This window comes from Geotrypetes seraphini, chromosome 13 (genome assembly GCF_902459505.1).
Source record: "Geotrypetes seraphini chromosome 13, aGeoSer1.1, whole genome shotgun sequence".
NCBI lineage: Eukaryota > Metazoa > Chordata > Amphibia > Gymnophiona > Dermophiidae > Geotrypetes > Geotrypetes seraphini.
This window is the reverse complement of record NC_047096.1, coordinates 43,847,488-43,870,093: the sequence shown is the minus strand read 5'-3', so window position 1 is coordinate 43,870,093 and position 22,606 is coordinate 43,847,488. Positions and strand designations below refer to the sequence as shown.

The following is a 22,606-nucleotide window of genomic DNA, read 5'->3' as shown; positions in this document are numbered from 1 at the left end:
TGCAGCCAATCTTAATGATTTGTGGATGGAATTCCAAACATGCTCCCAACACTACACAGAAATGTCCTTCTTTATATCAAATTGCCACGTAGATTCTGTTCCTTTGGGATGAGAAAATGCATTAGCCTGTAATATTGTATACCCTTTAAAAGCAGTCCCCTTTTTAGATGATATTACTGCCATAAAAGACAGCAGGCTTGGCGTGGAGAAACAGAGCGGTTTGTACTTCAAGAAGGCACTAAGGCAGTGTTGCAATTGTATCCATTTATAGAATTGATTAGGAGGTAACTTGTATTCACATTGCAAATCCTGGAAGGATAGCCACTTTTAATCTTTTTGTAATTGACAGATTGACCATATACCAGCCCGTATATCATATACCATTGCACCATCATTCCTTGTATCTTAATCTGCTTATTATTCCGTAGCGTAGTCTCCCATGGCGTAGTAAAGCATTTCTCAATCATCTTCACAGCTTGCGATTTACTATTAAGAAGAAATCTCTAGTAGTTAACTTATTATTTGACGAAAATGAGAAAAGATGTAAAGGATAATTGTCCAATAGTGTTAGTTGTACATGTAACCATTCAGGGTAATCTTCCACTCTTCCGCTATCAACAAATCATCCAGTAGATTGTTGATGTGTGCAGTGTGATATTTCAGGAAGCTAGGAAAGTTAACTCCCCCAGATGTTTTATTAGCTTTTAGTTTTTTTGATGGCAATACGCATTGGCTTGTTATTCCACATGATAGACATTAGTATCTTTTCCAACTTATGATACAGTTTGAAGTTAAAATAGAAAGGCAACATCTGGAGAGTATAATTAATTTGGGGCATTATCATCATTTTAATGGTGTCCAACCTTCCTCATCATGAGAGTTGAAGCAGAGACCATCTTTTAGTTAAATCTTGCATTGCCTTTACCAAAGTCCTCTTCATTCAGTTGAACAGTTTCTTCAATGCTTGAATCAAATAGTATGCCGAGGTATTTTAATTTAGAGGTTACCATGTTAAACTTATATCCCAAGGCCTCAATGCTATCTTCTGGGCAGTTAACTTGTTTGGGGCCTGTTGACATCTTTTATTACTTCTCTGTAGTTGTTTTTGTCTTTAATTTCTGTGCCATTTCCTTACACATCCAGGATGGGAGAGAGGGAGGGGGGAGAGATTGTATTATTTTAAATAAATGTAGGTTATTGAAAGAGTATATACATTTGTGTTATTGATTAATCGATGGGTGGGTGAGTGGGATAAAATGATTGATTTTGAATATCTGTAAGTTGAATGGGCTTTTCTTGACTTGTTATATGTTCTTATACCTGTGTGTTTCACTGTTAATATTTGAAAATTAATAAAGATTTTAAAAAAAAAACAACAACAATTTCTGGGCAGTTAAGATGCATAACTTCAGTTCTGGTAAGATTTATGGGTCCTTTTATCAAGGTGCGGTAGGGGTTTAACGCGCGGAATACCGCACATTAAACCGTCTGCTGCGCTAGTCGTTAATGCCTCCATTGACCAGGCGTTAGTTTTCTTGCATGCCGCAGGGCTTAGCGTGTGATGAAATGTCCGACGCGCTAACCTTGCTAGCGCAGCTTGATAAAAGAACCCCTTAGTTTGTATCCAGAAAATTTAGAGTATCTTCCAATAACCTCAAGGTTGTAAGGTAGATTCCACTGTGGAATACAACAAAACATCATCAACATATGCAGAAAGCTTGGCTATACGATTGCCAAATTGAATGCCTTTAATATTGTTATGTTGTTGGAAGGCTATTAATAGAGGCTCCAAAGCTATGTTAACAATAATGTCGACAAAGGACAACCTTGTCTCATTCCTCTAGATGGGTTAAAGGCAGCTAATAATCTGTTGTTAATGAATAATCTGGCGGTTGGTTTGGTGTAGAGAACTTTAATCATATTAATAACTATGCGTAAAACCAAACCATCTCAGTGTTTCAAATAAAAAAGACCAACCCTATCAAAGGCCTTTTCCATGTCCAGGGAAATAGCCATATATTGATTGTTGATCATCGAGACATTTTGCAAAATTTCTTAAAAATAACCTGTTATTATCATTGGAAAAAATGTTGCCTACTATTATCTCCATTAATCAAAACGGGTTTATGAATGGTCGAATGTGCAGTGACTAGAGTTTTAAAAACTGTTGACAATAAGCAATTAAAAATCAGGAGGACTTTTTTAAAATAAATTTGAAAATATTATTGCAGATTCCACATTAATAACCATTTTATAAACTGTAAGTAAATAAAGTGAAGAATGACATAAATACAGCATAAAATCATACATAATAAAACATAAAACAAATAGATACAATCATTCAGTCATATGCTCCCCCAAACAATTCTCTCTTCATCTACAACTCTAACAACTTATTTTAAAATACTGATTAAATACCCTCCCCTCCCCTCCTGATATTCAACCTGTGTTGATGGGCAGTTTTAAAGCCACTGACTACCATGGACTGAATCTGAGATATTTAATGATGCTGGGACATGTCTTGGTATGGACACTGAATATCTGGCCAGAAGAACTGAATAAAACCACCATAAAGACGCAACAGGAAAATAGAGTAGTGGAAGGAGATGGTGGTCTTGCCACAAAACGCCACAGGACAAGCCAGAAGTACAATATACAAGTTTATTGAGTTCTTGTCAAGGCAGCAAACTGAGACCCGATGCAGGACTGCGATTCGGCAATCAGAGCTTGCATCAGGGGTCATGCCATCTATATGGTTTATAGTTTATTAATCTTTATATGCTGATTTTTAACAAACAGCAGCAAAGAAGTTTACAAATAATAAATCAGAAAATAAAAAGGAATTACAATTTTATACATAGGAAAGCTATAAGATAAAAAGGAGGCATAAGATCGAGAAAAAGTTTAAAATAATACATTTTAAAATTGATCAACTATCCTAGTTCAGGATCAAAGCTCTAACACAAGTCTATAAGCAAAAACTAAGACCTACATACGGTATTTATGAAAATATGAACATTTAAAAAACATGTAACTACAGGTATATACCAAGATATATCTGCAGGGCTACATAAGCACTAAATAAAAACAGCATAATGATAAATATATATATATAATATATATTTTATATTAGAATTATGTACCATAGAAACTTATGTGTCAAAATGCTTTGAAAATGAGCCCCATTGTCACAAAGGCACCTATAATCTAGGCTTAAGATAAATCCCTTTTTGGTCTCTTCTGTTATAAAATCAGGCCCCATATGTAGTATAAAAATATTAACTATTATTACTGAAAGTACACAAGAGGTGTGAATATCTTCAGCTGGACAACAAGGTAAGCACTGCATACCTAGGCCCCATTTATATTAGAATCCTTGCCTGCAGTAGGGAACTTACACAATAAAAGCTGAATGTCATGATCTCTGCATGTGCCATGTTTTATTTTATTAACTGAGTTGTGACGCTGTCAGCCTTTTCTTTGATCTCAACTTTTCTGCTAGTCTTTCTACAAATTCAGAATTCCAACCCCGGATGAGATTCTGTTCCTGTGTTCATGGGTTCTGTGTCTACGCTGTTGGAAACTGTGGCACAATATCACTGATTTCTGGGCAAACTGAGATGTTTTGTTACAATACTACAAAGATTCAGTATATGAAATTTTGAGGCCAAAGAGAGACCAACATCGTCTTAAAAGCTTATATATCAGGATGCTTTTTGGTAATTTTTTATAGGTGCAATGTAGGAAGGAATTTCCGAAAACCATGGAAGTTGTAAAGTGGTTATATAACCACATGAATTGTCTATCTGCATATTGTGCAATTTTCTGGCAGATTTGACAATGGCAGCTATTTTGCCTGCACTATTCAGAGGCACTCATGGTGGTGGTGTTAGGGCAGTTTGCATAATATTTACTCCTGGAGGAATTCTGCACAAAAAGTTTGAAAATTCTGCATACAATGTTTGAAAAATCTGCATTATCGTATTTCTATTATTTTTTTTGTGGAGAATTTCCTCCTTAAAATTATGCTTACTTTATTTTTAACCTTTTTGTGCAGCTTTCTCCTGACTCCTCCCCCAGGAATTAAATTCCCTCCCCTTCTCCCCTCAGCCTTTTCCTTCCCCAGTTCTTTCTCAGTTTGATGCTCTTCCCCTTCCTCAGTAGATTCAGCCCCCAGTTTTCTCTGCCCTTTCTCCAGGGTAAATACCTCCCAGTTTTCTTCCCTGCCCTACTCCCTCTCTGTTTACCTGTTCTCTGCTCTCTAGCAGCTCTTTCATTTCCAAAGTTTTCTCTCTCCATTCCTCAACATTCACTGTTCCCCCATTCTCTCTCCCTAATTCCCAGCAAAACCTCCAGATTTCTTTGAGCCTAAAGTCTTCCCCCAGTCACGTATTTCCACTGCTCCTTATTTCCTTCCTCCTGAACCAACCCCATATCCCACCTCTCCTCCTTATTTCTCACTCTCTCCTGGCCCACACCTTACACATCTTTTTTTTCCCACCTGTCTTCACAGACTCTCAAATCTCCTTTCTCTTTGCTAACCTCCGAGCCATACCCCTTGCAGTTTTCTCCAGCTCTCTCCCCTCATGGCTCCTGAAGGTTTCTGTATCCTACCCTCTTGTTCCTATATTCCTTGTTTTTCCCTTAAGATATTGTAAGCCTTTCCTTCCCTTTTTGTCCTCTCGTGTCTAGTTTGGTTAATTTATTTGTGTACATTCCCCTTGTTATGTTTTTTATTTTAAATATTGCCCACTGTTTTTATTTATTGTACACTGCTTTGATTTGCCTTTTTTGTTAAAAATAGCGGCATATCAAATAAAATAACTAAAAATAACTGTATAACTGTTCAGCCCCTCCCCCTACAGAACACACTCCCTGGCATATCGCCAGCTTTCTGCCACTCCCCTCCCAGCTTTCTATCCCCCTTCCTATCTGTGCCATTCACACTGTGTCTTGTCAGCCTCTTATCCCATAGTGCACTGATTCCCCCAGTTATATCCAGCCTCCCTCATCCAAGATACCACACACCCTCAAGCTTTCTCCTGTTTCTCCCCAATGGCATACATGCTCTCTAGCTTTTGCTCGTCCTCTCAGCACCGCTCATGGTACACACTCCTATCTTGTCAGTCCTCCAACCCACCACTCCCTTCCAGTTTCTTCCAGCCTCCCTCTCTCCCCTGATTGCACAATCAAGAGGAGGTGGTGCTCAGATGCACATTAGGCTGAGCCCGCCTCCTTTTCGCCCTGAGTAGAGAATGACACGGTGACAAAATTCATCACCGTTCCCGTCCCCGCGGATAACTGTGGGAAACCATCTTCATGTCATTCTTTAAGGAGAGAGGGAAGAATCAGAGTATAATTGGGCACAACCAGTGACCCGCAAGCTTTGCTTTGAAGAATGCTGGTGTAGAAGGACTGAGGTTGAAATAGATACTAGAAAATGACATGGGATTATTACCCGCGGTTATCCGCGGGGACAGGAACGGTGATGAATTTTGTCACCGTGTCATTCTCTAGCCCTGAGCTCAACTTTTCCTTTAATCATGTTGGTTTCGTTACAGCTACATGGTTCAAAGGGGGCAGTTTATGCTGAATATACATTTTACCCCCTTTTACAAAACCGTAGCGCAGTTTTTAGTGCCAGCTCTGATGCTCATAGAGTTCCTACTAATGTCGGAGCAATTACTACCACAGCCAGCGCTAAAACCGCACTGCAGTTTTGTAAAAGGGGGGGTAATTAATTAATAACCTATAGCTGAATACAAATAAAACATATATAATATCTATTTAAAAAATCCAAACACACAATACATGAAATTAAAATCCACAGAAGATCGCCATATTCATATTCTTTAACCACTGACATCAAAGACCTGTTGAAACAAAAAGGTTTTCAGGGTCCTTTTAAACATATCTAAATCTCTAATGGAGCTACAATTGGTTGGTAGGGTATTCTAAGTTCTTGGGGCTGCAACATAAACAGACTTTCAGTATTCTTCATGATGTATAACACGAAATGAAGGAACATCCAAAAGAATAGCTGAAGCAAATCTCAAAAGTCTTGAAGTTTGTTGTAAATGTAAACTTGAGAAGATTGCCAAAGGAACCTCATTAAGCAAAACTTGAAATGCAAGCAAAAAACCCCTTTATATTAAATTCTGTAATGAATGGCAACCAATGTAAACTTATCAATAGTGAGGTAATATGTTAAGATCTAGATAGCCTGCACAAAACATGTATGGTTTGGCAGTGATTTCACTGCTTTTCCAGGTATCCCCAACAACTAACTAGTCCAAAGCTCAACTGATTTAGATAATCTTTAAAAGGGGTAATGATTCTTAGTTGCTGTGTTGTTGGTGTTTTTGTTTTTTTTTAATCACCTGGATCATCTTTTGGTGCCAGAGATGATATAGGAGGAGGATGTGACCCAAAATGCAGTCCTGCACCAATCGTCTCTTGATCACTGCAGATAGGAAGGGAAGGAAAGAGAATGATGAACTGCTGTCACCCACCTGTGCAAACTGCAGAGTTCTATAGCATAAATCAGAGTCGTTGGGGCACCAAGGCTGGCTTAACCATTGGACCAGGTGAGGCTTTGGCTCAGAGTGCCAGCTATATAAAGAACACAAAAAATCCTCAACCTCTGACATCTCCCGGTTCAGTGTTTAAGCTTTCTCTTCTCCCTCTTCCCTGCAGGTTGAGTGTCTCTCCCTACTCCCTGGCTCAGTCTCTCACTCTACTTCCTCCCCCTACCGGCACTGCTACTTCTCCTCTATTCTTTTCCCCGCCCCCCCCCCTCCTGTAAGCAGTGTGCTAGTTGCCTACAATAGACTGCCTTCATTTAAGCCTCAGTCTTTCTTCTGCCATGTCTTGCCCACAGGAAATTGCATCAGAGGAGGCAGGACTAATCAATTTAATGGCCATGCGTTCTTCAAGTCAGCTTATTAGTAAAGCATTGGGAAGAGTAAACAAGATAGGCTTATCTAAAAATAGACCAAGAGCATAAAAGTGTTGTTGAGCTATGAAGACGGATTTGATTATTGCTGAAATCTACTACTCAAAACATAAAACAGGGACTCAAAACAACTCAACATCCTCAATGATGAAGCTAGTGGGAGTATATGTCCCTACAGAATTGAAGCAGTAATTTAATTATATTCTGCTTGCCCAAGTTAGCGCTAGATGGAGTACAATAAGAAGATGGAGTACATATTAAACCCAAATTGTCCATATAGTAATGGTCATAATATATAAAATAGGAAACAGAAGTAGTCAAAACTAACAATATCCAAATTAACCAGAGGTGTCTGACAATCTATTAAAAACACCACAGAGTAAATAATCAAAACATACCTATCGGAAGATTATTTTAAAATAGATTCTTCTTCAAAAAATGTTTAAAATAACCAGGTTTTAGCTAAAAATTTAAAATATGTAGAAGTAACCTAAATATCCAAAAGCAATGAGTTCCTTGACTTGGAATCTTTCCCCATTAGTGTTATTGAAGGTTTTGTTCAAGCAATAAGATTTTTTGAAGGGATTGTTAATCTGATATCTTGAGTAGACTTCAAGGTCCTATAAGGCTGATCAGTGGCGTACCAAGGGGGGGGGGGGGGGGGGGGGGCGGTCCGCCCCGGGTACCAAGCCCTGAGGGGGTGCTCCCGGTCCGGTCCAGTTCTCCCCCCCTGCGCCGGGTGTCGCGTCTGGAAACAGCCTGCAGCAAGATCGCGATGCCAGAGATCTTTGCCTGCTTCGACTGTTTCCTCCGCCACGGTCCTGCCCCTCCTCTGATGTCAGAGGAGGGGCGGGACCGCGGCGGAGGAAACAGCCGAAGCAGGCAAAGATCTCTGGCATCGCGCGATCTTGTTGCAGGCTGTTTCCCCAGGGCAGTAGCGTACCAAGGGGGGCGAGGGGGAGGTCCATCCCGGGTGCCGCCTTAGGGGGGGGGGGTGCACAGCTGGCCCGGTCCCTATCGCGCTCCTACCCTCCCAGCGAAAGCAGCATCGGCGCCATTATCGAAAAAGGTAATGGCGCCAGGCCTTGGAGCACCAAGGCAGACCGCTTCTCCCCCCTCCCAGCCGAAACCCCCGCTGACCATCCTATCTCTCCTCCCCCAAGTGAACCTTTCCGACCCTCCCAGCGAAAGCAGCAAACCTCCCTCCAGTAGCGTCGGCTTTCTCCTCCCTCTGCCGCATCACTGATGACGTCATCAGTAACGCGGCAGAGGGAGGAGAAAGCCGCGAAGGAGGTTTGCTGCTCTCGCTGGGAAGGTCGGAAAGGTTCACGGAGGGGGGGGGGAGATAGGAGGGTCAGCGGGGGTTCGGCTGGGAGGGGGGAGAAGCGGACTGCCTCGGTGCTCCATTACCTTCTTCGGGCAGCAGCAGCGTTTACAATTCGCTGCTGTTGCCGGCTTCAGGCCTTGTTCTCTGCCTGGTCCTGCCTACTTCCAGTTTTCATGAAGACAGGACCCGACAGAGAGGAAGGCCTGAAGCGGGCAACAGCAGTGAATTGTGAATGCTGCTGCTGCCCGATGAAGTTCAGGACATCAGGACATCGGGGAAGGAGCAGGAAGAAATCGGCTGCTGGCTTTGTGCGGGCTAGGGGGAGAGAGAAAGAAAGGAAAAAATAAAGAGGGGGGGCCAGGGGGAGAGAGAAAGAAAGGCAGAAAGAAAGAGGGGGACCAAGGGGAGAGAAAGAAAGGCAGAAATAAAGAGGGGGTCAAGGGGGAGAGAAAGAAAGGCAGAAAGAAAGAGGAGGGCCAGGGGGAGAGAGAAAGAAAGGCAGAAAGAAAGAGGGGGACCAAGGGGAGAGAAAGAAAGGCAGAAAGAAAGAGGGGGGCCAGGAGGAGAGAGAAAGAAAGGCAGAAATAAAGAGGGGAGCCAGGGGGAGAGAGAAAGAAGAAGGACCAGAGACTCATGAAATCACCAGACAAAAAAGTAGGAAAAATGATTTTATTTTCAACTTAGTGATCAAAATGTGTCCGTTTTGAAAATTTATATCTGCTGTCTATATTTTGCACTATGGCCCCCTTTTACTAAACCGCAATAGAGTTTTTTAGCGCAGGGAGCCTATGAGCGTCGAGAGCAGCGTGGGGCATTCAGCGCAGCTCCCTACGCTAAAAACCGCTATCGCAGTTTAGTAAAAAGGGAGGGGGGATATTTGTCTATTTTTGTATAGTTGTTACTGAGGTGACATTGCATAAAGTCATCTGCCTTGACCTCTTTGAAAACCCGCGGAATATAAATGATAATTAACATTTTCTCTGCGTACAGCGTGCTTTGTGTTTTTAAAATTTTATTGTTGGTAGATCATTTTGACTTGGCCACAAAGGTAAGGGGGAGGGAGGGAGGGGAACTGCTGAAAGACATCTAGTAATCCTTGTAGGCTTGACTGCAGGGAATTATTTTTGTAAAATCATGTTTTGTTATGTGACTGGCATTATCTAGACTTTAATTTCTATGAATGAATAGAATGAAAATGATATAAAATTACTTGCTTGTTTTTATGTGCGTGCGCTGAAGGAAAGTGGAGAGAGAGTGGGCTGAGGATGCTGAAGGGAAATGGGGAAGAGAGTGGGGAGAAGACGCTGATTTATAAATTGACAATTGTACAGAATATTGTTTCTTTTTATACTTTAATATAAACAATTCAAGGCTTGTGTGGATGGAATCAGGTGGTTTGCGGGGATGGGGACCGAGCTTACGGGGATTAGTCCAATAAAATGGTATTTTTTTATTTCTCATTATTTGTTTTATTTTTATTTGTTAATTTATAAAGTGGTGATTGTTATGTATCAGGTTTTTCAAATTTACATCTACTGTCTTTATATTTTGCACTGTATTAGAGGACATGTGTTACTGTTTTTTGTGGTGTTGCATTGTATCCAGGGTCTGGTTTCTTGGCGGATCAGTTTAACTTTTGTCTACATATTTCTATTTTTAGTTTGTGATTATTCCATTTTGGGCGAGGGTGTATCTCTGTTCTGTGTGTTCTGAAAAAGACATAGTTTTCAGTTGGCATTGACTACAGGACCAATTGACTGTGCGGGATCTGGCTTGTTTAGTTTTACAATGTATGTGTTGGTGTTCTAGTGCTCACTGCAATGTTTAAGATGCAGCCTTTTCCTAGGTACACTCTTGTGGTGCGATATGTAGATTGGTACTAAAAATCATATTTTTCATATAGATGGGGGGGGGGGGGGTGTCAAAAAATGATGGGCCCCGGGTGCCACATACCCTAGGTACGCCACTGAGGCTGATATAACCTCACATTCCTCCTTTTTACAGCCGCATTTTGTACAATCTGTAATCTTTTTGTTTCTTGGGCAAAACCAAATTATCAATTGAGTGTAGATATGCTATCCATTGAATGTTGTCAGAAAAAAAACCAAAAAGCAAGCCACTGATAACTACAGATTTTACAATTAATGTAATGAACTAAAAAAAAACCCAAAAACATGTTAAATAAAATCTGAGATGATACAGAGCTTTGAGGTATTCTGCAAAACAAAGAATGCCTATCAGAAATCAAAGAACTGAAAAACATTCTTTGTTTTGCAGAATACCTCAAGGCTCTGATTCATCTTAGATTTTATTTAACATGTTTTTAGGTTTTTTTTAGTTCATTACATTATTTGTAAAATCTGTAGTTATCAGTGGCTTGCTTTTTGTTTTTTTGCTGACAACATTCAATGGATAGCAATTGATAATTTGGTTTTGCCCAAGAAACAAAAAGATTACAGATTGTGCAAAATGCGGCTGTAAAAAGGAGGAATGTGAGGTTATATCAGCCTTATAGTGGTACCTCGGAATCCGAACACCCCAGAACTCGAACGACTTGGAATCCAAACTTTTTTTCTTCATTTTTGCCCCGGAATTCGAACGCTGCCTTGGAATCCGAACGTAACTTCCTGGCTCCCCTCTGCAAATCCTTTCCTACCCTTAACATGTGCTTACCCATTAATAACGACATCTTCAGAGGAGGAGACAGACCACCAGCCCATCAGAAGAGTCCAATTGAAAAGTGATACCTCATACCTCGCCGAGGCCAGGATCTCCCTCTACCTGGGTGCAGATAGGATGACCTGGTCTTTGCCAGCCTTCTTCTCGCCTCCCTCCTCCCTGCACATCTTGCTGCGGATTGCCTTTGCTCCTTTGTGTGCCTCAGGCAGGTGAATTTTTAACACGTTTGGGGTTTCCTACAGGACTGAGGGAAAGTGGCATTGAGCTTTGGGCATGATATGCAAAGCTTTTGATAGCTCAAGTGGGGTATCTGCTGCAGGGGGCATTGACTGAAAGTACTGAAAGTGAAAACAGGAAGAAGGGGAGGGACGGTTGAAACGTAGGTGATTCGTGTAATGATCTAATAGGCTTTGGGTGAATTTACAATAAGATCTCTCAAATTAGATCAGAGAGCTGATTGCTCTCAAAATACTATTTATGCAGCTGCTATAGAGATCTCTGTGTGTTTACTGTTAAATTTATTTGAAAATCTGGGTTTGTGGGACCAAGAAACAGATTATTTTCAGTGGGAAAAATTGTCTTGGAACTCGAACGTTTTGGAACTCGAACGGGGTTCTGGAACAGATTAAGTTCGGATTCCAAGGTATCACTGTTCAGGTACACTAAGGTATTTCCCTGCTCCTGGAGGGCTCACAATCTAATCCTGGGCAATGGAGGATTAAGTGACTTGACCAAGATCGCAAGGAGCACCAGAAGGATACGAATTGTGTGCTATCTGGACATCAAGCCATCTGCTCTTAACAACTAGACTACTCTTCCACTCCACTTTTGCAATGAGGATTGCACAGACTCGCAGTATAAGTGTTTTTCAAAGAACATCCCTGAAGTCACTTATTCCCTTTAGCCCTTTTGAGAACTCACACAGTTCTGTATTGCAATTACCTTATTTTTGCTTAAAATTGCCCCTGTTTTACTCTAAGAAACAGAAAAAGGCCCATAACTACAGCTGTTTCTACCCTCTCATTTTCAGTTCATTTCCCCTAACTCACGCAGAGCAAACTCTCACCTGGGTCCATTAACAACAGAGAAGGGTCACAGCTGGAGGTTCTAATAAGTACTTTTTCCAACATTTTATTCTGGCATGCCAATCTTTTTCATTTTTTCTTTAGTTCCTATTGGAAAAGAATTGACCACAGAACTTTGTGTAAAATGTTACCTTAATGTGCTTTGACCAGCAGGCAGGAGAGAGGGGTAAAGGGAAGGAGAAAAATTGTCCTTTGGGCCAGGGTCCCCCCCCCCCACCAAGTAGAATAAATTAATGCTAAAACAATTCAGTGAACATTTTAAATGAAGGAATTGTTTAGAAATCCTTACAATAGATATGTTTCTAAATTGAACAATTTAAGCCCAGCTGGAACATATACAGAAGGCAGTGTCAAGAGTGTGTGTGGGGGGGAGGGGTGGGGGATTAAAAAATGAGGGTTGGACTGGGTAGGAGAACATGATCACCTGAAAATTGTCCACCAGCACTATGGGCAAGGGTACATGCTGATGGTTCATTGAATTTGTGTGGCAGTCATGATGGTCTCCTGCTTTGGCTGCAGCTGCTCCTGAGAAGTTGCTACCCGTGTGTCCACTTAGTTTGTTGGTTAAGCCAGCCCTACTTGATGATATAAAACCAATGTCACTACTTAGAGATTGCGTGCACAACTTTGTAGGCACATTCGATAAGGTGGTGCGTGTCAATGAGCAAATCTCAAAAGAGGGCATGGCCAGGGTGGAGCATGGGGAGATCGTGGGTATTCCTAAAAGGTTAGGTATACTGTTATAGGATATGCCTTATCCAAGCACAGCTTAGGTGCAGGTATTTAGGTCTGGTTTTCCTCAGCCTAAATAATAATAATAACTTTATTCTTTTATATCGCCATAACCAAAAGTTCTAGGCGGTTTACACTAAAAAGAACTGGACAATCGGCGAAATACAGTAATAAATGGGTGTGCCTAAATGTTATGCTGCATACAGTCACTAACTGCTTCTTTTACAAAGCCGTGCAGCAACAGCCCCGAAACCTTTCAAATCTCTATGGGCTTTGGGGCCGTTAGCGCAGGGTAGCCTCTAGCGCGGCTTTGTAAAAGAGGCCTTAAGTGTGATTCTATATATAGCAGAAGCCCTTTATAAACTCTTGCTAAGTGCTGTTCTGATAGGAGTCAATTTTTTAGGCACTAATCCCCCTCTTTTATGAAGCCATGTTTGGCTTTCTTTTTTTTTTTTTTTTTTTTAAATCACCGGCTGCTATGAGCGTCGGAGCTAATATCGCTGCGGCTGACGATTTAAAAAAAAAGCCTAACGTGACTTCATAAAAGGGGGGAGGGGGTATATATAGAATTTGGTCCTATGTATATAGCTGGGCATCCAATTTCATAGAATTATGGGATATGTGTGCATAGAAATCCTACAAGCTCCTTTTTAGTGTTTGCAATGATTATTGTATGAAGTTGTGGACCTGGTATAATGAAGAAACTTTCCCTTAGGTTTTATGTTGGTCTTAAACGCCTTATTTGAGATTGTTTATCACTCTGTGTATGCGTCCAAGCACAAGTCTCGTGTGAAGCATGTTTAAATCAAGATGAATAGAAGCTAACTGCCATGCCATGCAAACACAGAATTAAGACATAAAACTATTAAAAACTTGATGACACTACAGAATATGAAACTTAGTAGATGTACCGGTAATAGAAATCATTATACCTGGCAAAGAGGAACATTTTCTTTGAAACAAAACAGCGTTTATTCCCAATCTAATTTGCAATTTTATTTTATTTTTTACATTCTTATATTTTTCCACCTGAGAGACTAGGAAGATCATAATGTGACAGGCTTATCTACTAATGTTTGTTGAAAATTTTTGCATATTCCTTCTGGAATAATGATCTGATTATACTCATATAGTGGTCCATTCAAGATTTGTTACATAGTGGAAACTAGTATGGTGTCTCGACACTGGGGTTGACCCTAATGCCTCCTTTTATTAAACTATGCGAGCAGTTTTTAGTGCCGGGAGCTGCGCTGAATGCCTTGCGCTACTCCCGACACTCATAGGAACTCTATGAGCGTCTGGAGCAGTGAGGGGCTTTCAGCGCAACTCCCCGCGCTAAAAACTGCTATCGCAGTTTAATAAAAGGGGGTATAAGACATCTCCACCAGAAGTTTAGCAAGTAGAGAATACTCCCTCTGGCAATATGAAATTTTCAGCTAAAACAAAAAGTATCAGGAACACAGTTTTCTTTAAGTTGTGTGCCTTTCTTTATTGTAAACTTAGGCGAAAAAGGCGAATGCTAGGAATGATTAAGTAGGGGATCACGAAGAGATATGAGAAGGTTATCATGCCGCTGTACCGGGCCATGGTGTGCCCTCACCTGGAGTACTGCGTCCAGCACTGGTCGCCATACATGAAGAAGGACACGGTACTACTCGAAAGGGTCCAGAGAAGAGTGACTAAAATGGTTAAGGGGCTGGAGGAGTTGCCGTACAGTGAGAGATTGGAGAAACTGGGCCTCTTCTCCCTTGAAAAGAGGAGGCAGAGAGGGAACATGATTGAAACATTCAAGGTAGGGAGAACGAGATGGCACTCTCTAAAGTTGAAAGGGGATAGATTCCGTACAAATGTAAGGAAGTTCTTCTTCACCCAGAGAATGGTAGAAAACTGGAACGCTCTTCCGGAGTCTGTTATAGGGGAAAACACCCTCCAAGGATTCAAGACAAAGTTGGACAAATTCCTGCTAAATTTGAAAGTACGCAGGTGAGGCTGGACTCATTTAGAGCACTGGTCTTTGACCTGGGGGCCGCTGTGTGAGCGGACTGCTGATCACAATCGACCACCGGTCTAACCCAGCAGTGGCAATTCTTATGTTCAACAAGTTAAGGCCAGCAAACATTAGAAAGAATATTGAGCAAGAGTATCTAATACCACAGTTTTTACCAGTGTAGAAATGTTTAACTAACAAGTCCCAGAGTTGGCCATGGGTAATGAAGAAAAAAATAAATCAAAATATATTCTCACACTGGAACAGTAGTACTTCACCAGACACAGCCTCCTCCTCATGTTATTGATATGTGGTCAAACTTTAATTTCCATTTTCTTCAGCAGAAGTTCTATATGCAAATTAGCTCCACCTCTGGAACAGAGAATAGGCAGATCAGTTCATCACAGCAAATACTTATCTCACAGTGGTTTAATTATCCTCTTTATATCCTCTTGTCTCTCTGTCCTCTAGCAAGCCCTTTTGAACCCAACCAAAATCCACAACTGAAGCTAGGCTAGATTGAGACTTCTCAGCACCAGTCCATCAAGGTCCCAAAATATATGTCAACAATCAAGTACCTTAAACAAAAAGGCTTTCAGTAGCAGTGTTCCGGTCAGCTTCACCTGGAGCCCTTTTCTTCCCTGCAAATGTTCGAAGCCTACAGTGTCTCCCAGCAGATACTGTAGGCTTTGAACAGAGTTCTCTTTTCCTCAGCCTTTAGTTTGGCTGCAGGTAAGTTATGTCATTGGTAGTTTCACTTCCAACAGGACCTCCCAAGGCAGAGAGGTTTCACTGGAGATGTCATTCAGAACTAACAATGTACTACCCCTCTGGGAAGCAGCAGATGGGGAGTTTTGGAAGTGGAGGATCATGTTTTGATGCGACAATGGTGAGAACATAAAATTTATACTGTGCAAAAGAAAGGTCTAGCAATATATTTCTGTATTCTGCCATGAAAACTTGATGCATCTTCAAGTCGCTAGGACTTGAACACGAATCAATGGCACCTAACAATACCCTGCCAGGACCTGCCAACTCCTCCCTGGGTTTTCCTTATAAAGAACTATGGCAGCTTATTTACCTCTCCTCCTGCCAGTCTAACCCTGCCAGGGGGATTAGGGAAGTAACAAACCACCAAGGCTGCCTTTCTCCTTTCATGTTTTCCAGGACAAATTCTCACATTCCTTTAGCAGTACCCAGGTTCACTGTTCCTCTTTGGTTCCCATCTAGTTTTGGCACACCCGATATTGCATCCCCAAGCACCCCCCCCCCCTCCACCCGACACCAAAGGTGTCACAGATTATAGAATTGCACTTCATGTGGGAGCTAAACATGTTGTTCTATAGGAACTTCTTATTATAAGATCTAAAGTCTTTGACTAGTGTCTCAGAAGAATGGAGTACGAGCCTTGGATATTCAGCTACTACAAACTAATGGTGCATCTGGTCTTTGTTGCTTTTTAGAATTGTCTAAACTTATTTGGAGCCCATATTTTTGCACCATAAAATAAAAACTCTTAACATTATCTTTGGCACATCCTGCATGTTTTGGTAGACAGGAATGTACATCAACTCCTTAACGAAACTAAAACATTTTATTAAGCCAAAGAAACCCTTGTGTTTATCCTTTACTTCTAAACTGAAGGGAATAATCTTAGTTATTCTCCAAATATACACTAAAAGCAAAAGGTTCCCAGATTATATATTTCTAGCCCAAGGAGGAAAGATTTCCAAAGGAAAGACAGGATAATATTCAGAATCTGTTTCTTCAGATCTGTATGCAGAATCCCAGAATTCTTCAGACTCTTATGTTTAATTTTATTTATTTAATTTTTATAATAATACAAATATACAATGATGACTTGATACAGATCAGAGATGAAGAAATTAAAGTTAACAAAATAAGATATAAACAAGTAATATTAACTCTTATTTAGCCCACAATATTGGAGATCAAGAAAGGAAATAAATTCCAAATCAACTATTAGATTATTAGAGTAACAACATAAGATAGCTCATTTCACTACCAGATGGAAGGTCATATCTAATTAATCATGGTATCCACACCTTCTTTAGAAGTAATAAATTCCAATAACAGACTCTTAAATTAATACGTTGTCTGCAGTCTGAGAAAGCATAAAGCCAAAGCCTCAGTGGAGTTCCTGTATGCCTTGCTGTAGGGTTACCAGATTTTTCTTTGGGAAAATCCAGACCCATGCCCATGTCCCCAGGACTGCCCATGTCCCCAGGACTGCCCAGTTCCACCTCTTTCTCACCCTGTTATGCCCACCAGCCCCGCCCCCAGACGGCATCCACGCATGTGTAGACACGACACAATGATGTCACACATGCGCGTGATGTCAACGCGTTACGTGATGCCCCTTCCTGACGCGATTATGTCAGGAAGCTTTTCAAAACTCAGACAAAGTGCCAGGTTTTGAGAAGCCGTCTGATCCTCTGGATATGTCCTCCAAAGGAGGACATGTCCGGGGAAATCTTTTAAGTCCAATAACCCTACCTTGCTGGCTATTGAATCTGACTGAGGATAAAGAGCTGGAGAATCAAGTCCAGGTCTTGGTGCTGACCAGAGTAGTGCCACAGCATTGCTCTTGAGGACCATTCACTTGGCACCACATATGATGCTGAATCACTCAGCGATATCTGCTAAAGCAGTGTTCTTCAACCTTTTTACCCCAGAAATAAAAGAATTATTTGGTGGACCAGCATTGGTCTGTGGACCGGTGGTTGAAGAACACTGAGCTAAGTTATGGGCCATCTGGAAGCCTTCCCTCTGATGTTGCAACATCAGAGAGAAGGCTTCCAGTTCAGGCGCAGGACGTGCGTAGGAGCCGCTTTGTGCACTAAGTCAGTGAGGAAGAGGGAGCCGCCTGAAGATAACACCGCATCAGTCGCACCGCAACAGGCCCAAAACGGTTGATCAGGTCGCATCAGGCCCAAAACGGTTGAAGAACACCGTTTTGGGCCTGATGCACATGCCGGCCCTGTGGACTGGCAGGAAATTTCCATGGACTGGTGGTTGAAGAACACTGTGCTAGAGTCCTCTTACCCAACTCCTTCTAAAGCATCACTGAGCTCAGCATTCCTTGCTAACTAGAGATCTATCAGTGACATGGGATTTCGTAAAGTTGTGAAAACCTACTTATTTTAAATGAATACTTTGACATATGGAAGAGAAATTGATGAGCTGTAATTGCTTTGGATTTTATTCTATTTGTTTCATTCTTTATATTGTTTTATTTCTATGAATGCTATTTTGTAACTCATTCTGGGAGCTGTCTGGAGGACGAGATAAATAATGGAATGAATAAATAAATAAATCCGGAGTCTGGAATGACAGGGTCTGTCTGGGAGGGGAGACAGCAAAAGTCACAACACCTTTGCCCTTGAAGCCTCACAGAAAAAAAAAAAATAAAAAAAAAAATAAAAAAAAAATATATATATATATATATATAGCAGATGCTTTAATAGCTACTCTTGACAGTGCACTCTATTTTATTTTAGGTGGGGGGTGGGAGGAGGAATCCATATTTCTGCAACAGTTTGTAACCAGAGGATATTCACCTAGAGAAAAGACTCCTATGTTATGTAACAGAATATGTAATTATATGGCACATTTACACATTTACCCCAAATGCTTCAGATAGAATACAATAATTTATTTTTGACATACTTTCAAACAAAAGCTGCAGAAGGGATCCAGGTGACAACACAGAGCTTTGATAATAAGTTCTTAAATAAAATAAAATAAATGCTTGTGTTCAAACTATTACTATTTTATAAATTACCAGGCAGTCATTTAATTCTGCCGCTAACAATAAAGGAAGGTCAGCTGATAGAAAATCAAGGCTTGCTAATCTCCCGCATTTTATAATTGTGTGTGGCTGAGGTTTAAACATGGCCAGTAATGAACAGAATATCAATTATGCTTTCCCAAATGCTCTATTAATTCATGACAGATTTCAAGCAAATAAGAGTTTATGGTTTATTTTAATGGCAATTGAACTGCATTTAAGCTTTCTTCTCTTTGTTTTAATGGGCTGTTTTTATCAAACATTTCCTTACGAGTAATTAATAATAATAATAATAACTTTATTTTTCTATACCGCCATAGTCAAACTGACTTCTAGGCGGTTCACATAGAAAGAAGGCTGGACAATCAGCGAATTACAAAATGCAAGAAGAAGGATGTTACATAGTAAATTGGAGAAGCATGAATATATGAGAGAAGAAAGATGTTACATAATACATTGGGGTTGAAAGTGAAAGACTACCTGAGAGAGGTCATCTGATTAAGCAAGGAATTTGTCAAATAGAGCGGTTTTATTTGATTTTCAGAATGTGTTGTAGGTCTGTCTGGCTTTATTTATGTGGTTTCCCAGCCAGGATTGCTGTCTGTTTGCTTGGAACATGAAGGTTCTGTCTAGGAAGGATTATACATTCAGGCCTGCGTTCTCGAGCCGGAGCCAATTTTTTAGGCGCCGATAGGTGCCCAAGCTCAGATAAAAATGCCGAGTTTTAAGGTGCGTAAAAAACTGACGCAGGAATCGCACCTTCAGAAGTGCTTTAGGCCGCCAAACGCCACTGTGGGTGTGGCTAATGCCAGAAGTGGCATTCGGCAGCCTAAAGTGCCTAGGTGGACATGAGTCACATCATAAGTAGGTGCTGGAAATGTAGGGTCCGATTCTATAAAGGTGGACCAAACTTTTAGGTGCTGATTAGTACAGTGCTAAATGTGATTCTATAAAAGTTAGGTATACTTTAAATTTGTAGAATTGCACTTAGCATCGCCTAAGCATTCTTAGGTGTCACTAGAGGCTCCTTTTACTAAGGTGTGCTAGCGTTTATAGCGCAAGCAGCAGATTAGTGCATGCTAACCCCGCGCTATGTGGCTAGAAGTAACGCCAGCTCAATGCTGGCATTAGCGTCTAGCGCGTTAAAGCCCTAACGCAGCTTAGTGAAAGGAAACATAGAAATGACGGCAGAAAAGGAGCCCTAGGTGTCCTAATTTTAGGCGCTCCCTATTTATGCCAGGGTTTTCTTCATCATCAACAACTTCCAGCTCTTAGAATGAATAATGATCAATTAAGACCAAACCAAATTAATAATTTAGAATATTAATGATCCTCAGAGGGCTAGACCACCCCAATGGCTCGTATGAAACAGATCACAAAACCCGATCTTCATTGGATCAACAATAACTTATTTGTTTTTTATGATTTTTTAAAGAAAGTTTTTAAACTTTTTTTTCAATATATTTTTTTTCTTTTCATCTATTCATATTGTAATTGATAATTAACTTGATAATACTTAGCTTTAATGCAGTAGCAAATATTAAGGGGGCGCCTCTACCAACATGCTCAAGTTTCAAATAGCTTTCATCAGTGTTGAGGCTCCCGTTGTTAAATTATCATGCCTATGAGAAACCGCTCCTCTTCATAGCATAACAAAACAATATGCTTGGATACCGCAGCTACCTCTCAGTTCTGTGTGGTTTACAGAGTAGCGATACTGGACATTCACAGTGAATTACAATCCACTAGTTAAAAATTGTACCAAATAAGTATGTTTTAAATAATTTTCTAAATGCCAGAAAGGTGTTGGAACTTAATATAAAATTACCAGGATGTTTATCCCATATACCGGCCTGATAAGATAGAATTCTGCCAAATAATCATTTGTAAACACATCCCTTAATAGATGGAAAGTCAAATATCTGCAAACCCCATGTAGGGCGATTTCTATTAACAAATTCAAAGTAGTCAAGAAAATAACTAGGTAAAAGACCATGTAAAGACTTCAAACATATACAACAAACAAACAATATTCTCACCTTAATTGGCAGCCAGTTCAATTTTTGGTAATATTTTGTCACATAGTTGAATTTTTTTCAGACTGAATATCAAACGTATTTTGAATAACTTACAAGTGCTTGATATTTTTCTTACAGATTGACAAAGGATGTTACAGTAATCTAAAGTGCTTAGCCTAAAGGAGGAAAGGTCAAAATATAGCCTAATTGTTCAAAGCTTCCATAACAGAAAATAACATGTTCTAACAAGAGTGTTAATGTGACTATCAAATGATAAATTTTGATCAAAGTGAGTTCACCTAAATACCTGCACTTAAGTTAGGTGCCTAATTCGAAAACACGCCCATGAGAATGTGTGTTTAACAAGTTACCTTCAAGCTAGCCATTATTAGTCCCCTGTATCAAGGGATCCTGGAATGAAGGTCCTAGATCTTTTAAAGATTCCCCCATGCCTTAAATAAACTATTCGCATGCTTAAAGAAATGTTCAACCCTGTTGCATTAGATAGGCTGGAAGATAAATGTAGCAAAAAAATTGGAAGGGACTATACTGGCCCTCAAATGACAGATTTATTTCTTATCACCTTGGAGAAACAGGAGATACTGTCTGCCCAGAACTTGGAAAGTAAGAAACAACAACGAAGGTGACTTTTAGGTGCTCAGTCGCTTTTATTGTGCAATAAGACATGACACGTTTGTGTTTCGGCCTAATGGGCCTGGCTCAGGAATCTGAATGATTGATTGAGAACTGATTGTTACAAAAAATCCAAACCCTCGATTACCTATGTGTCAATAGATATAAAGTAATCAGTGAAATGAAGTCAAGGAATATTATGGTACTTGACAGCAGAAAAACACACATCTTAGGTTGCAACATGTGTGCTACTGTCCATACAAAAAAACAAAAGTGAAACATGATCGTGTCGAGCCTTATTGCACAATAAAGGTGACTGAGCACCAAGAAGTCATCTTTGTTGTTATTTCTTACTTTCCAGATTTATTTCTTACCCTTACATGCTTGTCAAATTGGCTGAATTACAAACACAATTTAAAATTCTCCATAGATCTTATATATCAAGGGCACAAGGTATGCATATGGAATTATGGGAGGGAGAAACTGCCTGCAATGTAAATCATAGGTAGGAATGCTGATGCACTCTTTTTTGGAATGTCCCAACTTGCAGATTTGGAACCAAACTTTTCAGGTGCTGGAACAAATAGGCAAATCAATGGTGTGTTATTATACTACACTATTACTGGGGGATCAAGATCTTTTAACATCCCAGGGTCTCTCAGAGAAAATGTATCTACTGTACATTGCTCTTTTATTGGTGAGGAAGTCCATACTTCAATACCGGATGAAAGAGCAAGCAGCTCCTCTACAGGTCTGGGCATACAAAAATGAAGGAAATAGCTCAGTTTGAAATGCAGCCCTCTATTAAAACTGCTAAACCTGAAGTGATAGTTTATCAAGCCCTATGGCAGGCTTTTCAGAGATTGTTTCCATGAGCTCCCACACCACGCAGTAACATTCATTTATATTCTTACAGGAATGAAAGGGTGGGGGAGGGTGGTCTGAATGAGATTGAGTGCATGTGTGCGAATATGTTGGTTAGAGAAAATTTAAAGATAAAAAAGCACTGGCAGGGTACCGAGTTAGTACTGGTATTTGGCCGTGGGGATTCATTTGATTACCCATCTACAATTGTGCCCTAATATTTCAGCACAGAGTTGGGATGTTGATATTACAATTAGATGTTCATTGAGTGTTACTGTCTTTTTTTTTTCATTATTGTACAAGACTGTGGCTTTATTTGTACTCTGATAGAGATGTTTAAAAAAAAAGAAAGAAAAAAAAAAGAATAGTGCTTTCTGAGTTAGGTGTCTAATTTTCAATTAAGTCATAAGAACAAAAGAATTGCCATACTGGGACATACTTAAGGTCCAACAAGCCCAGTATCCTGTTTCCAACAGTAGCCAACTCAGGGCCCAAGTATCTAGCTAGATCCCAAG

The 22,606-nt window shown here is 40.3% G+C and overlaps 1 long non-coding RNA gene across 1 annotated transcript in view; it reads right to left on the bottom strand.

Moving 5' to 3' along the window:
* The window catches only part of LOC117347641, a 31,896-nt gene extending 20,615 nt beyond the window's left edge, over positions 1–11,281 (bottom strand). The window contains exons 1-2 of the long non-coding RNA XR_004536813.1: positions 10,956–11,281; positions 6,381–6,463 (exon numbers count right to left, since the gene is read on the bottom strand). This is a non-coding gene — a long non-coding RNA (uncharacterized LOC117347641). The remainder of the gene's footprint in view (positions 1–6,380; positions 6,464–10,955) is intronic.
* Positions 11,282–22,606: the final 11,325 nt, after the last annotated feature.